Source organism: Stegostoma tigrinum, chromosome 13 (genome assembly GCF_030684315.1).
Source record: "Stegostoma tigrinum isolate sSteTig4 chromosome 13, sSteTig4.hap1, whole genome shotgun sequence".
In the NCBI taxonomy this organism is placed as follows: Eukaryota; Metazoa; Chordata; class Chondrichthyes; order Orectolobiformes; family Stegostomatidae; genus Stegostoma; species Stegostoma tigrinum.
Genome location: NC_081366.1, coordinates 40,230,473 through 40,249,588, shown reverse-complemented (window position 1 = coordinate 40,249,588; position 19,116 = coordinate 40,230,473). Strand labels below are relative to the sequence as shown.

Genomic DNA, 19,116 nt, shown 5'->3' with positions numbered 1-19,116 from the left:
GATGTAGACACAAATATCCAATGCTGTGCTAACAGCACAGTTCCTACTATCTCTGACAGCACTGAATATCAGTTCCATTTTAGCTGAGGCATTAGTAACTAGCTACTTTATAAACTCTTAATTTATAAAAGTTCGTTAAATATTTTGATATTTGTGTCTACATCAAGGATTAAAAGAATACATTTTGTTAACCGGCACCCTTATATATCCCTCTGATTCTCTAATATTAGAAAACTATCCAATGCCCCACACCCACGAATTTACCCAACTGATTGTAAAGGGAAAACAAAGAACCATAAATTTTCTCCTTTAAACTGAAAATTATGGAAGGGAATTCTTTTGGCATGGAAAAGTGTAATATCTTGAGTGACAAAAAGCCCTTCAGCAGGTCAAACCATCCAGTAGTAATATTCAAGAAGCCTCATTCAGCCTGGTTATATATTACTTTTTGCTGACACCTTGAAGCAATAATTATCCAGAACACAGAGCGGTTATCCAGAATGTCATGGGAAAATCAATGGACCATGGTGACCTTACCAAACACCTCAACAAAATATGACAATCATTTTTAAAATGTTAAAGAAATAATGATTTTCTTTAAGTCAAATGAAGTCGGTAAAACTTCATGGTTTCCTGCCATTAGTTGTAATATTAACAATACTGCTCGAGCTTTGTTGAATCAATGTGCCCACGTTCGCAGTAAGACTGAAATATGTGCTCAGTTCTCTTTGCACGTGATTCTAAATTCCGAAACGACTGTTCATTCAGATTTTGTCACGGACTACAGTAATAACGGGGCATGAGGTTATATCTTAAAATCAACTGTGTGCACATTGTATGCAACCGGACTTCATCACGGAAAATATGGAGACTGCCTGAAGTGAGAATTCAGAACGCGTCTGTGTGAGGAAACAAAAAGGCTTCGACAGTCCGACTGTGAAACGAAAGATTAAAGCAGTGAGTGTGTGGTGGCTGTGTGTTGATGTGTTGTTTGCGAGTTGCAGAGGCTCAGCCCGATCGATGCTCATTGATTGTCCCTGTCGAGCTGCTCTACTTTCCAACCAATGTCAGCGTGTCTCCGGCTAGCCAGGATGGGGAGAAATGAAATTAAGGAAAATCTCTGCCGCCCTGGCAGTGTCGTTTCCACACACTTCACTTGGCAGCTTGCCAAATGCGAGGAGAAGCACATCGAAAAGATGGACTGGTAATCTGTGTTACGGATCAGAAACGCTTGAAATGTTCTGCCAGAACTCTCAGCCACGCATTTCACTCGCTGGGAAATCTATTGCTGGCGTTTCTGTTGAATAGATCGGATGAAATATTGCCAACAGTGGTCTTTCTTAAAACAAAAAAAAACTCATTTCTGGACAAGATGCTCCCGTCAGCTTTTTTTATACATTTGTGCGATTCTGCAAAACTGAATTTCACGTTTAGAGGCGCGGGTAGAAGGAAGTAATAGGTTATCGCTGGCTGCGCTGGATCACATTTCAGTTCAAAAGGTTGGGTCTTCGGTTCACGAAGATCCACTTCGGTTTTTATGGCGAGCTCCAAAAATCTACGAAATGTATTTGCATGTACTTCCAGAGCGATCTGGGATGTAGAGGCAGGCTTGCAGGAATCGGAAGGTTGTAGCCCTCTCACTTTGTGTTATTGAGTGAGTTTTTGCAAGACCGTTACCTTGTTGCAGAGTTTTGCACGGGATTGTTATTGATGCTTTGAGGTGTGATTGTGATCTGGGTCTCCGGGTTTGTTTGATCCTCAGTACTGCAGCTGTTAGACACTGGCTGCTCAGCGCATCCCTCCCTCTGTTGGATCTGCCTTTGGTAGGTGCGGGGGGAAAAAAAAGGGGCCTGTGTTTGCAAATATGCAGATGTTATCATTGCTGAAATCTTAGTGCGCTGTGGTGGATCAGAGGCAAAAAAATGCAATTTTTTGGATGGCCGATGGGGAAGGAAAGTAGTTGGTTTTCCAGCGGATATTGGTTGTATCGTGGCGGTGGTCGCTGTAAACATACGGGTTTCAGCTCATTGTTGGAAATTAGCAAAGAGAGAGAAAAATGAAACAAAGTATTTGATGTGAAAGCGTACACTCCACGCTGCTAAGCTTGTAACTGGTTTAGTTTGGCAAAGACGTGTTTACAGACTTAATATATGCATCTGCTTCTTTTTCACTTAGTCTCTTTTTTTCTTCATATTTCCAACCCCCCCTCCCCTTTAGAGTTTATCGAGGGCAATGTTTGCCGGCTCCACCTTCTGTTAAACGAGGCTTTTTCCTTCCAAATGTGTAATAATCGAGAAGTTGCGGTTATTGTCAATGGGGGGAAAGAGTGTCCATGCTCGTTTTGTTTTCTTAGCCAGAATCACCATGTCTTTCTGAAACTAGTTGTTGGAATGCTTTTGTAGTTCAGTTCGACGGGATAAATAAATTAGTTTACTGAACCTGAATAGCGCGCGGGATCAAAGGAGAGCATGCCGAGCGGTTGTGCAAAATGTTATCGCCACCTTTTTACTGGACAACCTTTGTTTGGATCAAGTACTCCCGAGTGCTACAGCAGCGATTCTGTGAAATTTAAATAGCATGAAATACTTAAAAGTAAATCTTGAAATAAGGAAAAGGGGGTCGAAAATGTAATGGATATTTATCCCATTACTGCTGAGAAATGTTTTATATAATACCTCATTAAATGGGTGGAATTTCTGACTGGCCCTAGTGGCTTTTGGAGTCCCCGAATCACGACTGTACTATGGAGCAGTTGTTAGGTGGGTTCAGTTGGCACCATGCTAATATCTGCAAGGTAGTGAGGTTGATATCACAATACGTTGAACACTTGGTCGGTCGAAGCAGTTGGTAAAATGCAGGTTTTTAACCGAGTAATGAGGTGCAAAAATTTGTGATCTATGTCATTTAAATTTCTTGGTTAATAAAGCAAAAAATGCAGATGAATACAAAAGTCAACATTGTTATCCTGTAAGACGATGACAATAGCACATATTTTGGCGAGTTGCCTCGTTTACCTGAGAGTCAATTAAGACATTAAAATGTTAACTGCGTATCCCAGGTATAAAACGTGTTAAAAATGTGCTGAAAATTTACCAGTAGTTATTACTAAGTGTAACATCAAAAAAGGAACGTTTTGTTTTAAAGTACCGAGGTCTTCAGTGGGTGAGAAAGTAGTTGTGCCTCATAGTCTACTGAGCAGACAAGAAAGGTATGATTGGAATGCTGGTCTGCTTAGTTATCAACTGGCCCAGTAGGAGTGTCATTGTTGCCCTCTGGTTCATGCCTGGGAAGGACATCAAATCAGAGTCCCCCTTCTTTATCTGTTATACAGTTATGTAATTTCACAAAGCATATTTGTGGATGGCAAGTAAGGGAGAATAAAAGCACACTTGGTGATGGTGTTCTTTATCCAGTGATTGTATGGCTTACCAACACCTAGTATTTATTTGGCTGAGTTTTGGAAGGCATTTAGAGCCCATGTGCTCTGAAATGTGAGCCGTTGCCTTCAGCAAGGAAGAATATTGGGAGCAAATTGTAATGAATGATGTTGTTGTTGTGTCCTAATAAGAGATTGCAGTTCAGATTCTCGCATCTGGATGTATTAATGTTGGCTAACATGAGTAATCCCTTAGTTTGTAAAGAAAAGGAATGCATGGTTTAAAAAAAATGTAACGCCAGGGACATATTTTGCTCTGAGGAAGGGAACAAAGCTGGGCAGTAGTGGATCAATTGTCTGATATATGCAATTCCCAATTGTCCCTGCTATCGATTTCAATCAAAAGGAGAATTGGGAAGGTAAAATAAGAGTCTGATTCACCACTGCCAACTTGACATCCACCATCAAAACTAAAAATGATTCCCATTGTCTTTAAGCACCTGCACTTTTCAGTACTGGCAAAGAAGTGAAGTCTGTTTTCTTTCGTCACGACGATCGATTGTGCCCTGTTCATTTCAGCAACAGTAATAACAGTCTTTAGGACTGAATTCAAAACTGTGCATCTATGTTTTTAGTTATCTGGAGAACCTTGTGCTGTTGCTGTGTTGTAGGTTTGTGCATGTTGAATAACTACATATATTGTGATCAGTGGGACCTGCTTTCAAAATGTAAGGATTTAATCCAGAGCAGTGTTTCAACAAGTGGCTAATTGAAATGAGTAATCATTGGATTTTTGGGTTGTAAACTTAATTTTATTAAGATAAAGAGTTGGATTTGGTCAATTGGAAACGTGTGATTTAATCTTAACATTTTATATTGGGACTTGAATGGCCCACACAAGTATTCAATTCATATCTATTAAAGTTGCATTTTATTTATAAGTATAATTAATCAGACAAACTATAGATCTGCACTTTGCTGCAGTCTCTCAGTTTGCATTGATTTCACACACTGTCTGTCCTTTATATACACTTTGGTTTATGTGACTGCACAGGCATCTCTCCCAATGGCTGTGATTCAGCCTTCAATGACCTCCACCACTGATTAGTTCTGTCTGCAGCAGAAGAAATGAAAGAAGGGTTCTTACCTCTTTTTTTTGCAGCGCTCAGGGCTAATGATTTTGGTAGTTCAGTGCTAATACTGGATGAGGCTTTGTTTCCTATTTCTAGAGATTTACAGGCCTTACATGACAGGGGTACTTAATTACCACTTAACATTAGTGTCTTCACTTTTGTCTGTTTTAAATGAGTCCGTTTTAAAGCAACAAAGAATATATTTGAGCAGACATATCAAGCAGATTATGTTGTTGAAGACAATTAGTTGTATTGTGAAGCATTTTTGGAAAGTGTATAATCGAGTATCTGAATGAAAATAGAGAACACCTCTAGAGGAAAAGGTGCATGATTAATGGATTAAATAGTAAACTTGCCTGACAGTCCTCCTCCCTTGCTAGATGCAATAGCCCCTCCTTGACTGTAGTAGCAGTTTCAGTATGAAACCCAATACACTGCGAGAAAAAGCATTACAACTGCTGTTTTTCCTCCTTGACCTTATTTGAACTTGTATTCATTCATTAAGTACTGAAGATCACTGAAATGAAGACACAATTTGCAATTAATTTTGATTACATGTTTCTCAAAAGTGCCTTATTTTTGTTTTAAATTGTTATGAACATTATTCAATTGCTATGTTAAACCTAGTGTTTTGGTAAAAAGTAGAGACAGTTTTTATTGATACAAAATATTTCAAAAGCATTAACTCTTGATTCCCTTAAAAACATCTGTAATTGTTACGTAGAGTGTTTGAGTGTGGGAGAGAAAACAGTTTTTCCAACAAATACATCTAGGAATTATCAGTGTGCCAAAAATACAATATTTTCTCACTTATGTGTCAAATGAATGTTGCTGTTTTCTCAATGACCACAAAACCAAAGTTAACACTCTTTTGTTTACATTAGTTTCTCCTAACAGTGCAGTCTATCTGTTAAGAAACGTATAAATATTCCAAGAACCACAGATAAAGTTTCTCTTTAAACTGTGTACATTTCTGTTTCATTCATAGAATTCATAAAAGAGGAAGGAGTTGGAACTCCTAGGCTGTTATTTTTAAGCTCAGTTATTTATATAATACTGACTTGCAGAGGTTTGTGATTACAACATAAACATAGTCATCCTGCTGGTAATACTTAACAGTCAAACTGGTGTATGTCAGATTTTTTTGGTAATTAGTACTAAATAATTAATATGTAATTATAAATGTTGTGAATTGAAAAGAAATTATTGGAGAAATAAATGTGCTGGAATCACAACACATGACCTGAAGGATAATTATTGCAACCTTAAAACACTTTTACTTTGGCAAAATAATTGTTTAAAGTAAAGGGTAGGAGCAGTCTGTAGGCAAGAAGACATTATTGTTGAATATATGAATGAGTTGTTCTTTCAACATGAAGAGATACATTGTTGTGCAGCTCATATTTTAACACAAACAAATTAACTGGATAAAGTATTGATGCTGAAGCTCTCCATAGGCTGTCTGATGCAAAACATAGTCTATTATTGCTATTTGTCATCATCTCTGTAATAGTTGCATATTAACACAGAAGTGCAAACATAAAATTCTGGAATACACAGCAAGTCTGGCTGCTTTCTTTCTTGAAGATTTTTGATTTAAAACATTGTGAAATTTTAATTTTATTTTGAGACTAAATGGGGTCCAGGCCTAAAAGGAGGTGGGACTTTAACTTGGGGGTGAGTGGGATTTTTCTTGTATGTTCTTCGCAGTCTGTTGAGGTTTTATGGGCAGGGAGTTCTAAAGTCTGCTGGAACTTCTGGGCTTCAAGATCAAGCAGCATATTTAAGAAGAAACTCAGGAGCGTCACTTAACCTCTGCCCATCACCCTGAACCCATTCCTGGGAATGTCAGAAATCACGCATAAAGCAGTGCTGTGTTTAGTGATTCCTCTCTAGAGAGTCTCTTGAAAGTTGTCCAGGAAAGAAGGGAAAGCTCTTTTTTTCTTCTCCTGTGGATTGCAACAAGAGGCCGTTGCAACTGACGAAAGCAGCCTGAACAGAGGTGGCTGCAGAGGTCATTGCCCAGAAGTGACTGAAGAGAAGCTGGATCACAACAGGATGTGCTCGATCAGACCATTTGCCACAGGCCACTTAATGCTTCGTGCTTCTGTGAGTGAGAGTTAGCATTGTAAAGTTGTCACCGCACAGGACTGTCATAAAGGTGGTGAATACTGCATTCGGTTCTGATCTCCCTGCTGCTGGAAAGATTTTGTTAAACTTCAAAGGGTTCAGAAAAGATTTACATGGGTTGGGTTTGAGCAAAAGGGAGAGGCTGAATAAGCTGGAGCTATTTTCTTTGGAGTTTGGAGGCTGAGGGATGACCAACAGAAATTTATAAAATCATGAAGATGATTAATGGAGTGAATAGTAAAGTCTTTACCCCAGGGTAGGAGAGTCTAAAACTGAGGATGTGGGTTTAATGTAAGAGGGGAAAGATTTAAAAGGGACCTAAGGGGCAACATTTTCACGCAAAGGGTGGTGCGTGCGTGGAATGAACAGTCAGAGAAAGTGGTGGCTGTTGGTAAAGTTACAAAATTTAAAGGCATTTAGATCGGTACATGAAGAGGAAGGGTTTAGAGGGATCATGGCCAAATGTTGGCTATAGGACTAGATTAATTTAGGATACCTGGTCAGCATGGACGAACTAGACTCATGGGCTCTATTTCTGTGATGCATGTCTCTATGCCTTATGTGCAATTGCTGTCTGTCACTATGTTGCAGCAACCCAAGTAGCAATATTTGCACCACAGTGGTACCGCTTCTCATACATCTGTCAGGATGTGAAAACATGAAAGAAGCTCAGCACTCGGCAGTTTACGCACTGTCCAGTCACTGACTTTTTGTCACAACTAGGAAAGCGTATGCACCTGATAACTCTTCACTGCAAGTTTGCACATATGACACAATCACATAACATGGTGTTTTCATTTAAGTCCCCTTTGACTTCAGCCTTGCTTGCCTATCCTGGCCAGGTTTGCTGGTGTCATCCAGTGCGACTCCCTCGCTTAGGGAGACTTGTTTGCCCAATGAGTCTTCACCCCTTACATTGTAAGTGCTTACGTGAAGAAGTGCCGTGGTTCTGAAGGGGCCAAGTTGCTGAAGACATTTGTCTTCACCAGAGCTTGAAGGTAGAAGTCTACCCCACCAGGCCCATGCTGTCATATTAGTCACGCTTGTGAATGCACATTTTCTATTTTTGCCTGCCAACATCGCTCAAATCTCTCAAAAGCATAACATAAAGGACAGCACAATTTGAATACATGTTTAATTCATATCTAATAATGATATAAAATTAAATTTAACACCTTATCTCAAAAATGACTTGCTGGGGAAGAAGATTTTGAGGCTGTTGTTAATGCAGGGTCTGAGGGTCGTCATCATCATCAACATCATCATCATCATTATCGCCATCCTCAGGTGCAGTTGTAGTTGCAGGTTTCGGGTGAAAAACAGTTAATCCAGAAGTGGATTGACATGGTTCATTGTCTTCTGACTGTTTCATGGGAGTTTGCTTTAAAAAAATCCAGTTTTTGTTGCTTTCCCTTTGTTTTTCTTTCATGAAGAAGCTGTTCATAGGGTGTCAAGTAATATCTTATTCCACAAACAGCAACCCTGTTGCTTTCTGCATTTCAGTTTCCCTCGGATAGAAGACAAAACAGAAGTGGAAAGCTCTCGTGATGCTGTATCCTGGACCTCATCTACAGCTTCCACTTCCTCCTCACAGACAAGTTGTTATAGATCAGCTGGAGAGTGGCCTTTACAGTGGGACTTAAGCAGCTGTTCAACATTCTCACTCTCCACTTCTTCAAATTCAACTTGCTTTGCAAGATTGATACAATGTTCTTTGATTCTTGGGATCAAAGCCTTTTAAAATTTTGACGAACTCTGGGAGAAGTTTCTGCCAAACTGCATGCAAGCTGGCCTTCACTGACATCACCCCAGGCCTCCACAATAATGTCAATTGCATTATTGATGCTAAAGCTCTTCCAAAATTGAAGAACACTGTCCTTCTCCCCCTCAGTGGCTGCCATCAGCTTCGTAAATGTGCACCTTAAATAATAAGCTTTAAAAGCTGCTATTGCACCCTGGTCTCTGGGTTGAAGCAGAGATGTTGTGATTGAGGGTAGAAATAGCCCTTTGATATTTTCAGAAAGCTCACCAATGGTGGGAGGATGGCTTGGCGCATTTCCAGGATGAGGAGAATCTTGAAATCCAAATGTATTTTTCCTGCAACAATTTCTGAAAAGCTCTTCCAAAACATCAACAATCAGGTCAGCAAAAAATTGCCCCCATCATCCAACCTCTTTTGGTTGACCTGAAGTAGATGCCTATATTAGACTTAAGGTAACCTTGCAAGGCTTGTGGGCTGGCAGAGTGGTACACTACCGCAGGCTTGGGCTTTAAGTCTCCACTGGCATCGGCTCTCAGTAAGACAGTCACCATGACCCTTTGCCACCTTAAAGCCTGGAGCGTGTGCTTCATTCATACGGCATTTGCTTCCAAATTCCAAGTTGTAGCCTTCTTCATCAATGTTTTTTTTACTATGGGAGGAAATGCCATCTCCCGTTCCTTATCGGCACTGGCAGCTTTGCCACATAATTTTACGTTACGGAAAGCATAGCAGTTCTTAAAACCAGCAAACCATCCACTGCTAGCACTAAAGGCAGGTCCATCTGCAGGATTTTCAGCTTTTTTTTTGTTAAATTTTCATAAATCAGGGCTTTCTCTTTTATGGTGAGAAAGGTGGTCCAAGATCACGTTTTCATTTGATCTTCGATCTACACACTTAGAAGCTGCTCCATCTCCTCAAGTTCCTTTGTCCATGACCTCGCAGATTTGCCAGCACTCAGATTTACTCCAGCAATACAGCTTGCTTTAATCTTTTCTGCATTGTTTCAAATGGTGCGCAAGGTAGACTCCTTTATTCCAGTAATGTGAAGTATGTCACATGTTCTCTCATTACACTCAAAGCATTTTATAACGTCCAGCTTCTCTTCCAGTGAGATAGCCTTTCTTTTACTTTCACCACCCTCAGTTTTATCACTAGGCTACTTCTTGCTAACATACTTGCCACTTTGTCCTCACACTTCTGTGCATAACACGGCAGAATTTGCAAAAGATAAACCCAAAAATCATGGAGTACTGTGCTTCACAACAAAGTCTGCGAAATGATTACATGATGCCAGCACAGAGACTCTTTCGACACCAATATCGTCGAATATTCGGGACAAAGCCCACAAAATGATCATGTGATGTCAACTTGTGCTCCTCCGCGCACCAATGGAATTGCGTTATAGCCAACACAAGTTTGCGTTTTAGAAATAGCATTGCCCTATTCATCAGTCCCATTAAAAACAATTTGCATTGCTGGAACACACATAATAGCAGAACTGACTGTAAATGGAAAATAGAATCTTAATTACGAAGCTCACAAAAGCTGACTGGTCTAAAAGTTGAAAACTTTACAGCAAAACTTTGCCCCGACTTTCTCCTCCTGTCCTTCTTAAAAACTAAAAAGTAGCCCCCGGAAATCGCACCCATTAAATCACATTTCTCCCTCCACAGCTCGACTGAATACTCAAGCATTTTTTTGTTCTTATTTCAGCTTCAAATGTTGAATCTTCTTACATTTGTCATAACTTCATACAGGTTTGATTTAATTCTGGATTCTCAGTATTGAGCCTAGAAATCAAAGCTTCCCACTTGATTCCGCATAATTCCTTTAATCAATGGAATTTAGGGAAAATGTAAAACAAGTCTACTTCCAAGGAAACAGTCGTGTTGTTTAAATAATTTGCTTCTGTCAAAATTGTCTCTGTACTTCAGTCAAGACAGGGGAAACAGCTCAAATTTGTTCATGATCTTTCTTTCTCAGATCCAACCTCTATATGTCATTGACTCTTGTATCTTCATTTCTTGCCTCATAAATATGGCTCGTTTTATATATATTTAATCTTTTGTCTGAGGTCAAAAAGTAAAATTATGTGCATTGAGTACATGGCAGCCATAAGGCCTTTTGCAAAATATGCTTAGTTTTGAGATGTTTACTTGTTCTGACTGAAGTAATTAAATATTACAGAATAATTCTGTTCCCGATATTTGTAGATACCTAAATAACTGTCAACATTGCTATTTATGATCCTTTGATGAAGGGTCTAGGCCCGAAACGTCAATTTTTGTGCTCCTGAAATGCTGCTTGGCCTCCTGTGTTCGTCCAGCTCCACACTTTGTTATTTATGATATCCGTTTATCCAATGTGGATACTGTTGGCCGCAGCGGACAATTTATTCCTCTTTTCCTCTTCTGATTTTGATAACTTCTGCTGTGAATGATTCTGTGGATATATGCTCAGTGCCTTATCTAAGTGTCTTTATCTCATTTGTAAGCCTAAATGATAGTTGTTGTAGGGAATCCTCCATCATGGGGTATCCACACCAAACCTGAATCCAGCCTACATTCGCATTGTTAACCAGAGTCAAAAGATAGCCAGATTTCTGCTATTGATTGCTGACTTAATTCTCTCCAACAGAATTGTGTTGCCGCCTATAATAAACTAGTGAAGATTGGCTAATTCAACCAGCTATTCGTTAAGACAGTTTACTCCTTTAACCCACTGAGACCATGAAGCTTGTCAAGAAGATCATTCCCTTTAATGGTGTATCCAATCGTGCCTACTGCACAACAAGAAGCACAAAATTGTTCATGAGGAGGAAGATGCATTCTTAATGTGTTTGCGTGGAGCTATAACATCTCAGTTGTTTAGGTTGGTGCCTGTTTTCCTTCAGTAGAAAACTGTTGAGGAGAAGATTGAGTACTTGTCTATATTAACAGAAAAGAAAAGCCACCTCGATTTCAAGTGGCAAATCCCAGAACACAGCAGAGAAAAATGTATGGAAATAAGGTAGAAAATAAATATTGTTATGGTCCAACATAATTAAGTAAGTGGAGCAATTATTATGGAGGCTCAAAACTTTCTCAGCTAAATCTTAATTAGTCAGAAATTAGAATGTTGCTTTATGCATATAAATAGAATAAAACAAATGGAAGCAGGATTTTCCTATCATCATGAGAAACATATTGCGTCCTGGTCCTGGTCCTGGGTGTAAGTAGTCAAAAATTTTCACAGGGTAGACAGTTAATTGGCTGGAAAATGGGTTTGGTGGCCTGTGAGTGGCTACAGGATGTATGAGGTGAGTTTGAGGAGTGCCAGCCCTAGTTAAACCACCCCAGCAGCTATTCCTGCGGCTGCCATTTCAGTCCATTATTTAAAGATGGTGCAGCACTGGCAGATACCCAGGTAGGGCAAGTCCTCACTTTGTGGGCATAGATTGCATCTGTGGTCAACCGCAAGATTTTATAGACTCTAGAACATCCTGAGAATCAGGGAGAAAACAGGGGGTTTTTAGACCAGTTCAACATCAGTATTGGGGAAAATGTTAGACTCCATTATAAAAGATTTAATAGTAGAGTACTTGGAAAACATGACAGGATTCCACAGGCTCAGCATGGATTTACAAAAGCAAAATCATGCTTGACAAGTGTGCTGGAATTGTTCAGGGATGTAGCTAATACAGTTGATAAGAACACTGCAGTGGATATGGCTTCCATGGGCTTTCAGAAGCCTTTTGATAAGGGCCTACATTAGAGCTTTAGTGTGTAAAAATTAAAACACCATGGGTTAGGAGTTGTTGTGTACTGATATAGATAGAGAACTAATGGCAGAGAGGAAACAGTGTGAATAAACAGGTACTATTCTGAGTGGCAGGTGGTGACTAGTGAGGTACCTGAAGGATTAGTGCGTAGACCCCAGCTTTCACAATGTACAGTAATGATTTAGATGAGGGAACTAAATTTAATATCTCTTAAATTTGCAGATGGCACAATGCTAAGTAGGAGGGTGAATTGTGAAGAGGATGCAGAGGTGCCTCTGTGTGATTTGTACAAGTTGAGTAAGTAGGCAAGTGCATGGCCGATGAAGTATAATGCAGATAAACATGAGGTTGACCACTTTGATACAAATATGGGAAGATTATTATCAGAATGGCAACATATTGGGAAAGTGGGAGGTGCAGTGAGACCTGGATGTTTTTGTACACCAATCACTGAAAATAAGGATGCAAGTGTGGCAGGCCATGAAGAAGGCAGATGGTATGTTTGTCTTTATAGCAAGAGGATTCAAATACAGGAGCAGGGATGTCTTGCTGCAATTGTACACGATCATGGAGAGATCACATCTGGACCACTGTGCAGTTTTGTTCTCCTTCTCTGAGGAAGGATACTCCAACTATGGAGGGAGTACAACAAAGATTTATGAGACTGGTTCCTGGGATAGCAGGACTGACCAAGAAGAGAGACTGGATCAGTTAGGACTAATATTTACTGGAGTTTGGAAGAACGAGAGGTTGGAAAACCCCATAAATAACCTTTGAAATTTGCACAGAACTGGACAGGGTAAGCACAGGAAGGACGTACTGAATTACTGGGGAGTCCAGAACCATGGATCCCAGTTGAGGATATTGGGTAGACTATTTAGGGCCAAATGGAGGAAATATTTCTGCACCCAGGGAATGGTGAGCCTGTGGAATTCTTTGCCACAAAGTGGTAGAGACCAAAACATTGTAGTTTCTGGAATGAGTTTGACACCGTTCTTAGGGCTAAATGGATCAGAGTGTGTGGAGAAAACAGGAAAAGGGTACCAAGTTGGATGATCATCCGTGACAATATTGAATGGTGGAGCACATTCGAAAGGCTGAATAGCCTACTCCTGCTCCTATTTTCAATGTTTCTAGACCCATATGATCTCTACTATGAGGGAGAGACAGGTGTTTTTTTTTCTTGCAAGGTGGCAGGAGGAGATCAGCCCTCTTGGACCAAGCAGGCTTGGATGGAGACTGCTGCCCCTGTTAGTAGATCATGTGTGGTGCACAGGAACTGAACCAGTTGCGTGAAGTTCAATGTTTTTATTCATTTGGCACTCAAGCTTCATGACAAGCTTTGCACACAAACTCAGGTGAGAAGCTTGAGGCCTAATGCAGCTGCTGAACATGGGAGAAGTGTGTGCAAGAGTCCTTAATAACTAAACAAAGCTCAAAATTATCATGCTGCTGAGATCCTATCAGCATTGATATTTACAACTTCTTACGTGTATGAGCTGTTGGCATTGGCCACCGAGGGCCAGCAATGTCTTATCTCTTTCTGTTTTGTTCTTGTAGGAGAAAATTGGCACATAATATCCACAAGTGGGCCAAGGTGGGCAGAGATATTCCCTGGCTGCAGGATGGAAGAGGGAACAATGGAGTTGCCAGGGCTGCTGGTGAAGAGCAAACTGGGGAAGGTCAGAAGGGCTTTTCTCACTACAAACATCGATGCATTGTGCCATTATCCACCTGATAGCATGTATTGGGAAGTCTGCACTCTGCAGGACTACCTGTTCTTAAAGGCTAGCTCTCATGATTTTTTTGTGTCTCCCATAGGTACTGGCCTGAGGTGCCACGACAGACTTCTTCATCAACTGCGGAACAGCCAGTGCTAGAGTAGAGCTCAGACTAAGCACTGTCGCATCTTTAGAAGCACACCCTCCACTATTGCCGATTCTGGCTCTTTGGTGGGTACTCGTGTGTGATTACATAGCACAGGGTGATGAGTGAGCGGATCATGGATGAGCTGGAATATGTAAAAGAGGCAGCTGTGGGCCGTGCCCCCTTGGAGGATCGAGGATAAAACACAGCCCTGCTCAGCTGGATGCAGATGCAGGACACCAGGAGTCTGAACGGATGCTATAGTTAGATTAGCAGTATCAGAGGCACTTCTACAGGTTAGAGTTCCCTGTGGCAATGTACAGTCATGGGCTCAGAATGGCAGAGCCCCTCCAGCTCGTGTGCCACTGTGGCTGACGGGATTTGAATTTATTAACTCTTTTTTTTCATTGAGAGAGTGACCAATCACATGGAGAAATTATGCATGGCAGCATTTGCAGTTTATGCAGGAACTGCATTGATCTTTGTATGCCATTGCTGAGCCTCTGATTGGTCTCTGGTTCAAATGGTGCAGAGATACACGGAGGAAATGCCACTTGTGCCTCAGCTGGTGCTCCTGTGTGGTAGGCTGGAGTGCCAGCCAAGAGCTGAGGCTGCCACTGAGGAGGATGAGAGTGCCATTCTCATGGGGCGCAATCTTCATCTATTCCTTGGATGCTCCGAAGGAGTGTCCACCTCCCCCTGCAATCACTCTGGAGGTGCATTCATTCAAATCCCCCTTCCAGGCTGCCAGCTCCACATTGGAGATGACTGCCACGTGTCTCAGCCAGTTGTAAAAACTAGTAAGCTAGATGACTCAATCAGATCTATTGCAGTCAACTGCGAACACTGCAGAGATGTTGAGGGCAGAGGCAGAGCACCAATTGGGTTACTGTACAGATTTTGCCTTTTTGAACACTGTAAGTATTGATCCATGAACACGTGTGTGTGTGTGAGCTTCCTTTTATTAATGATGGTACGTTGAAGGAGGGTAAGGATCTATGAACAGTGACATTGAAACTTTTGTGGACAGATGTGTGTCCATCATTGGTAGGAGTTAAAGCTGTGTGTTTTGTGTGGTCATGTTCTCAGAGGCATCTTAAAAGTGAGTTCCATACCATGTTGGAGGGGCTCAGCTGAAATGTGCCTGCATCAGATGATCCCTGTTAATGTCTACCTGATGTGACCCTCAGGCCTTGCTGTAGGCTTGATTTGCTTTCCTGTGCAAGTAGGGAATTTCTGTGATCTGCATCTTACTTCTGCTCCTCCTTCTTTCTTCAATGAGCTGCGTCCTTTCAATGTCATCGTGTCTTCAAGGTCCAGACCTCTCTGGAGAGCTGTGCATGGAGAGCTCAGCAAATCACCACTGTACGTGAGGGGTTTACAAGAGTGTACTGCTGGGGACCATTTGACCAACCCAGGCATTGAAACAACATCTTCAGAACCCAGAAAGCTCAATTGTTGAGATGGTGACTTTTGGCATCTCTGTTTTGAGTTCTTGAAGAGGGGTGAGTAATCATCTCTTTAAGAGAAATCTCTTAGATCTATCCATTATGTTTGTGAGTTGAATAAAGAACTGGAGCACCTTGGACTGCCATCAGATGAAGTAATCATGGCTGCAGCCGAAAAAGTGAGCACTCCAATGCAGGAAGCTCTTGTTGTGATCAGAGACCAGTTGAACATTGAGGGAGTCGAAGACCGTCTGTTGGTGAATCTCACCTGACATTCATATCATGTCTTTATAGTTATATTGGTACAATTGGTACGATTCTGTGTCTGGGGAATTCAGCCACGAGAAGGAACGCACTGACCTATCGGGTTGTGAGATCCAGTTGTCTGGAATTGTGTTTACTGCTCTGATTTTACAAACAAACAAAGGTAATCTTTGAGTTGCAAGATGGAGTAATGTATAGATGTATAGTTAAAGATAGTGGAGTCAAGGGTTATGGGGATAAGGCAGGAACAGGATACTGATTGTGGATGATCAGCCATGATCATAATGAATGGTGGTGCTGGCTCGAAGGGCCGAATGGCCTAATCCAGCACCTATTGTCTGTTGTCTATTGATCCTTGGAAGGAGCTGGACCAAAAGTTGTTCCTGCCCAGCTGCCAGGGCCTAGCAAACAGAGGTGTGAGGTTTTCCACAATAAGAAAACACATTTATGTGACTAACTGCCTGGAGAGGTGAAGTGTCCTCCAGTGTTTATTTTTTGGCCTTCTGTGTGTATCTGTGTCTTCAATATCTTATCTGATGCTGAGGAATGGTCCCTCTTGCCTTCCTATCTCTTATCATTCTCATCTACCTGCCTGATGCCCATGGCTTTGACTGTCTTGAGAAGGCTGTTGGTTTTTCTCAAAATCAAAATCAGATAGTGGATAGTGGCGTATCTGTTGTCACTTGTAATTTTCTTTCTGCTCAGGTGGCTTTCCAGTAATATTTGAAAGCTGTGCCCCCTCCCCTTTTGCCACCGTGGTTCCAGCACACAGCTGTCTGGTGCATTGTCCAAGTGCTTTCTGACTATTCTTCTGGCAACCTGAATTGTGCCAATACTAAGACCTAGTTTTGCACCATTCCAGCTTTCACTCGATTCCCAGAGCTTGCTGTTGCTGGCTACCCACTGTGTGAATGGCTCCATTTACTTAGCCAGCCTGAGCAGACCGCTGCTACCAACATCGGAAAACTGCCCTGAATGAGCTTTTAGATGAGCTTACCTGCAGTTATTGCCAGATTAGGAATGTTATGAGGACCACCCTCCCCCTGCCTGGGTGAAACATGCTGGTGGCAGAAAACTAGTACATTATTTTGTGGCGGTATCTTTAATCACTATTCAGTTACATTCGCGTCTATGTGGGTTCTAAAAACCTTTCTCATACTTTTTAGTGGCTTTGTATTGGCTATTCAGTGCTTTTTATTTGAACAGAATAGAACACTCAAGTATTGCTGATGTGCAGAGGAATGTATTTCAAAACTGTGCAAATATCAAAAGTAACCAAGTGTGGAGCTGGATGAACACAGCAGGCCAAGCAGCATCTCAGGAGCACAAAAGCTGACGTTTCAGGCCTAGACCCTTCATCAGAGAGGGTCTAGGCCCAAAATGTCAGCTTTTGTGCTCCTGAGATGCTGCTTGGCCTGCTGTGTTCATCCTGCTCCACACTTGGTTATCTTGGATTCTCCAGCATCTGCAGTTCCCATTATTACAAATATCAAAAGTGTTGTGGTAAATTTAAAAATGCAGTGACTTCTTAAATAACTGCTAAATGTCTGAATTTGTTTGTGTAGGCTTTATACTCTAACTGTGTGTCCAGAGCTACAGATATTTTAAATTATTCATAGCTAAACCTTTGTGTGGTTAATGTTATTAATTAAAAACTTTCAGATAGTCATCAGAAAACTCTCTGTCAAGGCGTAATTGAATTCTCATGAAGAGTTTTCTCTGTTGAAGACAGAATACATTGCTTGTCTTCAAATCATTCACAGATTGTGTGAAAACGTTAGTCAGTATATTACAAATTTGGCAGTCGTCAGAAGAATTTTCAGGCTGAGAAGTAATAATTTTAATGAAGACTTCTCGCGGGAAAGATTGCAAGTTTTAAAAAAAATTGCAACTGACAGCTTTTTGAGAAGTTGTTCTACTCCATCGAAGTTATCACTGATAGTTGGGATTATTTTCAGTAATGTGTTTATTATTTGCTCATTGTTTAAGTTTAAAAAAATCTGCATCTCAAGCAAAAGGAATGATTATTCTCATTTAGTTACTAAAAAGGTAGTGTGAACGTGTGATAGGCCTTTTTAATAAACACCAGTCTAATGTTGTAATTCTGTACGCTTCCATACAGTCATGCAGAATTGTCATCCTTGCTGAAAAGCTGCATTAATTTTCTTTAACCCTGTCCTCCTGGAGAAAATACTCCAAATTTTAGCATATCTCATGAATACTAAAACTGTGATAACAAGGCGTAGAGCTGGATGAACACAGCAGGCCAAGCAGCATCAGAGGAGCAGGGAGGTTGACGTTTCAGGCCTAGACCCAGGCCTGTTGTGTTCCTCCACTTCTACACCTTGTTATCTCAGATTCTCCAGCATCTGCAGTTCTTACAGTCTCTGAAATAATATTGAAATTGTGATATTTTGTCCAAATGTATTAACTTTCATATTGTTCATGTGCTGAAACAACGGGATTACATGTTGACTGATTTAATTGGGTGTGTGTGTGTCACTTGCAAGGCCAGCATTTATTGCCTATCCTAATTGCCCTTGAACTGAGCGGCTTGGTCAGCCATTTTGGAGGACATCTAACAGTCAGCAACATTATTGTGGATCTGGAATCACATGTAGGTCAGAGCAGGTAAGGATGGCAGATTGCATATCATAAAGAACAGCAACGAGCCAGATAGGTCTTTATAACAATAGGCAGTAGTTTCATGGTTGCTGTTAATGAGATTAGCTTTCAGTTCCAGCTGTTATTATGTAATGGAGATCAAAAAAGTCATGTCCATCTGTTTATTTTTTTCCATGCTTTTGACAATAAGAATAACACTTGTGCAGTGTCTTACCAGAAACAACATCCCAAGGTGCTTCACAGAAACATAATCATAAAAAGAAGTGGAAGTTGAACTGAAGAGGGAAGGAAATATTAGGTGAAATTACTGAAAACGGAGTTAAGGAAATGGGTTTTCAGAAAGGTCCTAAAAGTGAAATGAGTGGTGGAGAGAATTTAGAAATGAACCTGAAAGCAGAATCCGGAGATAAATTAAGGTTTGGCAGAATGAAGCATGCTGAAGGTTAAGGGATTACATCAATCACTTTTTCAGAATTTCCTTTATTCAATTATCATTTCCTCTCTTAAGGAAAAGGAATGATTACGCTTACTCAGTTACTAAAAAGATAAAGCATGAATGTGTGATAGGCCTTTTTAATAAACACTGGTCTACTGATTTAATTCTGTATGTTGTGAATACACTAATGCAGAATTGTCATCGCCACTGGAAAACTAGTCAAATCATGTGGCACTAAAGCTAAGTAAGTGAATATCATCATAGTCCCAGAGGCTGCTTTCTCATTAGAGAAAAATGACTGGCTTTGACTTTAACC

General features: G+C 40.8%; 1 protein-coding gene across 14 annotated transcripts in view; it reads left to right on the top strand.

Annotated features, from left to right (window-relative positions):
- Positions 1 to 849: 849 nt before the first annotated feature.
- Positions 850 to 19,116, top strand: part of cxxc5a (CXXC finger protein 5a) — a 36,458-nt gene continuing 18,191 nt past the window's right edge. The window contains exons 1-4 of one of the 14 annotated variants that reach the window (XM_048543110.2): positions 1,568 to 1,654; positions 13,722 to 13,843; positions 13,983 to 14,113; positions 18,250 to 18,370. The gene's annotated coding sequence lies outside the window, so the exon portion shown is untranslated. The other 13 variants (XM_048543106.2, XM_048543104.2, XM_048543109.2 and 10 more) reach the window with 13 other exon arrangements.